Source organism: Helianthus annuus, chromosome 4 (genome assembly GCF_002127325.2).
Source record: "Helianthus annuus cultivar XRQ/B chromosome 4, HanXRQr2.0-SUNRISE, whole genome shotgun sequence".
Lineage (NCBI taxonomy): Eukaryota > Viridiplantae > Streptophyta > Magnoliopsida > Asterales > Asteraceae > Helianthus > Helianthus annuus.
In genome coordinates this window covers 22,470,635-22,475,220 of record NC_035436.2, presented here as the reverse complement: position 1 = coordinate 22,475,220, position 4,586 = coordinate 22,470,635, and the positions used below count along the sequence as shown (strand labels likewise).

The 4,586-nt window shown below is 34.4% G+C and overlaps 1 long non-coding RNA gene across 2 annotated transcripts; it reads left to right on the top strand.

Moving 5' to 3' along the window:
* Positions 1–1,569: 1,569 nt before the first annotated feature.
* LOC110934442 lies at positions 1,570–2,821 on the top strand. Of its 2 annotated transcripts, none has more exons than XR_002588347.2 (3): positions 1,570–1,612; positions 1,709–1,990; positions 2,324–2,821. It is a non-coding gene; the product is annotated as an uncharacterized LOC110934442 (long non-coding RNA). The 2 variants fall into 2 exon arrangements; XR_002588346.2 differs by having other exon boundaries at positions 2,320–2,821.
* Positions 2,822–4,586: the final 1,765 nt, after the last annotated feature.

Below are 4,586 nucleotides of genomic sequence, written 5' to 3'. Positions count from 1 at the left end.
GCTAAACCCAAAAGCTAAACCCTAAATACTATTGCTAAACCCTAATGGTATACCCTAAAGCTAAACCCTAAACCCTAGGCTAAACCCTAATGCTAAACCCTAAATACTAATGCTAAACCCTAAATAACACTTATTTTTCAATTTTGAACATGTATATACAAATATGTATATTTGACAATATACACATATATATATATATAGTTAAAAGATTAGCAATATACACATGTGTATCAATCTCAAAAATAAAAATTAAAAACAAAATTTAAAAAAAAATTAAAAATTAAAACCTTATAGAAAAACCTCTGATTTTCCAAAAAAAAAAAAAAAAATTGCATTTTTTTACATTATTTTTTTTGCATTTTTTTGCTTAGGGAAAATGTGTGGTCTAGAATGCTTCTCACGTTTCTCAATTAGCCTAGTACTTCTCACATGATCCTTATCCTATATATATATATATATATATATATATATATATATATATATATATATATATATACGGTTTCATCTGATTTTGGTTAATGGTTGAATGTTGTTTAGGGTTTATAATCCACGCTCAGAGTATGATATTGAAGCAACCGCAGATCTTCTTGATGACGTAGCTGCTTCTGAAAAGCATTATGAGGAATTTTGATTAAATCTTTATTTCCGGTCTTGGAGCTTGCATTATGTTATGTTTTTGTATACTTTTATTTTCTCCAAATCAGTTAGTCTGTTTTGTATGATTTGTTCTCGAACATGTTAACAGGAAGACATTGGGAAACATGTATTTTAGGTATTGAAACATGGTTTAATGATATTATTGTTGAGACGTTAAGATCTATTATACACATGCTACATGTGGCTGATGGATCGAATAATAGCTTTAGTCATTAAAAAATCTGTTACAATCAGAATTTTGACCTTAGTATGTTTTGATATATTATATCTTAAAGTATACCTTAGTGAGGCCATTCGATCTTCAAGCTCTGCTTAATATACTTAGAACTGGGGTTGCGTTTTGCAGGATGATGTGCAACTCGAAGATGTTGGAATTCAGCTCGAACCCTTCAATCTTGAACAAGAAAGGAATGAAGGTTATTTTTACCCTCATTCTTCAAGTATCTTTGTAGGATGCATGGCTCGATAGCATCGATTCTAATCCAAATATTGCACAAAGACAATCTATGGCCACATACATTAAAGTTGAAGCTGCTGACCTTACAAGTCATTCTAGAGGGAATATTAAGAGACCGACGACTGCTGATGTGCTTGAACCAGGGGGGAATCGGTAAGTTTCTTGTGATGACACAATCACGTTAAATTCATATTATCATTGTGCCGGTAATCTCATCTCAAGGATAATTCTCTTTTTAGGTTCTGCAAGCTTTAAGAAGGCGGAAAGGAGTTCTGGTAGTAGAAAGGAAAATATATCAGTTGTAACAAAAGTTGTGTTTGATCAACTAACTGAAGATGCCATGAAACTGATGGAGGATTCTGATTACAGTTGAGATGGTTTTCTTTCAAGATTTATTTTACAAACTTATTATATGAATCTGTTAACATTCTAATTGATGCTAATTTCTTGCTGCAAATATATACGATGAAAAGCAGGAGGTCTTCCAGAGGGAAGCAGGTTAGAACTATACTTAGCCTGAATCAAGTGTTCATAAAAAAATTGACTAGCACAAAAACACAGCCTTATTGTTGATTTATTTTTTGTCTTAAAAAGAGGGATTTGAGAAGCTAGCACGGGCTAGAGGGGAAGGCTCTTCTTCAAGTTCAGCAAACGTGCAATCCGATTACTCCATGGCCAGTGACTTCAATCTTAATGAAATACAAGCAACAGATTATACTTCGAACAATATGAGGTCATGAAAGAAGTTACATGTTAAATAATGGTCCTTTAAAGGCAACATTAAACTTATACTATTTGTGTTTTTGATGCTTAGGAGCAACAACAAGATAGTGTGCATAAGGAAGGTGGGCATGAAAGAGGTACTTTAGTCGTTGGGTAAGCAACCTCTGTCCTGATTATTTATAAACACAATTTTTAACCTCATTCAAGTTTTTTGTTCTCATCTAAAATATTGTATCTCATTTTTCACTAGAATTGTCATTTTTGGTCATTTTATATGTTAAAGTCTTTAATAATCAAAGTTTGTGGTGGAAAAATGGCCGGTTGATAACGGGTCAAAACGTACTTAGGCATATTTGTTAATGAAATAATGTTAGAAAGACAAACCTATAGTAATATTAATATTTTTGTATTTTCTTCTAGATAGTCTTTTTGAGTATGCATTATTTGAGCAACTTCACTAATTATTTGTTATACATGACTAGATAGAGAATTTACTAAATCAACAATGAATGGAGAACCTTGATTGTCCGGGAAATTAGCTCTCAGTTGTATGATTTGAGCTAGAAGTCGGGCAAATGCTACATTTCGAGTAGGTAAAAGACTCGCATGTGACCACCTTGAGGATACGTCAATTAAGACCAAGAATTAACGGAATGGACCACACGGAGGGTGAATAGGCCCACAAATATCCCCTTGGATTATTTCTAAAAATGATGGGGTTTCATGTATCAATTTAGTTTGTGAGGGCCAAGTAATAAATTTGCCCAGAGAGCATGCTGCACATGATAAGTCTTGTGGTAGCAAAACTTTTAAGTTTTTAAGAGGGTGCCCGGTTGCACTTTTGATTATTCGTCTCATCATTATGCTACCAGGGTGACCTAAACGGTCATGCCATATATTGAATGTGTCTTTATCTAACAGCTTTTGGTTACTCAACATGTATGATTCCATAGGATTGATATTAGTACAATATAATCCAGAGGATAAGGCTTCTAATTATTCAATAATGGTTTCTTGACCATTTTTGCTTGAAGTAATTTGAAGATATCCAATTTTATTTTCAGCTATTGTTTTAGTTGGTAACCGTTTTTTCGATTATCTTTAAAGCTGAGCAAATTTCTTCTGGATCTACTAGAATATAATGCATTATCAATACTTAATTGGGTACCCGAAGATAATGTTATTTGTGCTCTACCGGAGCCTTTGATAAGGTTACTGACACTAGATATAGTACCAATCAGTCTCTCTGCCGGAGACAACTAAGAGAAAAAATCTCATATCTTTGAGAATATTATTACTACTACCGCTATATACCAGACATTCATCACCAATAATAGCTCTACTGGAGCTAGCATATATATTTTTTTCAAGAAATAAAAATAAATAAAAGTTAGTGCAAAGAAGTAAAATGAAACATTGCAAGAGTTTCAAACCAAAACCAAATACAAAGGTCACAATGTGAAAAGTAAAACATAAAAGGTACATTAAATATGTTTAAACATCACGAACATTTTCAATGAAATCACATGCATCCAAATGAACGTCTGGTATCGTGGCTGGAGGTGTAACCTCAATCATATTAGTTTCAACATTCTTTCCTTTTTCTTTCATCATGCGTTGATATGCCTCAGCGAGGTGTTTAGGGGTGCCACATGTGCAGGACCAATGATTTGACATCCCACATTTATAACATATGTTGCTTTGGTTCCCGCTACTTTTCCCTTTTCATGGTCGCCCCATATTATGTCGACTCGATTCACCATCGCTATTTTTAGTGTTCTGGGACTGTTGATGCCATGTATATCCTAGTCCTCGACCACGACCACGACCTCTGCTGGGTCGGTGGCCTCTACGTGTACCTCGTTCGCTTTGATAATAGGCGACATTTGCTTCAGGGAATGGGCTTGCACCGGCGGGTTGCGATTAATGGTTTTGTAGTAGGAGCTTGTTGTTTTGCTCCGCAACCAGAAGGCATGATATGAATTCAGAATATTTTGTAAATTTACGTTCCCGGTATTGTTGCGACAGGAGCATGTTTGTGGCATATAACGTTGAGAAAGTTTTTTCAAGCATGTCTTCATCGGTTATTTTTTCACCACATAATTTTAACTCCGAATTATATTCACTGACAGTCTTAAAATCCTGTAGTCGTAAATGAAGCCATTCATAGCGGGCTTTGGGGAGTAAGACCAACTTCTGGTGGTCAAAAGGTTCTTTGATGTTTGTCCATAATTCAAGGGGGTCCCCAACAGTTAGATATTCCCGCTTTAAATCTTCGTGAAGATGATCGTGGAGGAATATCATAGCTTTTGCTTGATCTTGAGGTGAAGTTTGATTACCATCAATAATTGTCTCCCCCAAATTATTTGCTGTCAAATGAATTTTAGCATCAAGAGTCCATGGGAGGTAGTTGTTACCCGAGATGTCAAGTGCGGTGAATTAAAGCTTTGATAAGTTCGACATTTAATCTACAAAAGAAAGAGACATGCATTTGATAACAAGCATGGGTATATAATGGATAATCTAGGAGAACTTCGGGTTCTTTATAATTAGAACTTCGGGTTCTATACAAGAAGACAATTTTCATATGTAGTGATGAGTTTGTGTATAATAAAATAAGAGAAATATGAGAAGTGTATTCTTATTCATCCAACTCTATCTTTATATACATGTACATATGTAGTGGAAGATGTAACAGAAAATACAACTGGAGAAAAACCAGGACATATTATCTGTTCGTATTAATCTT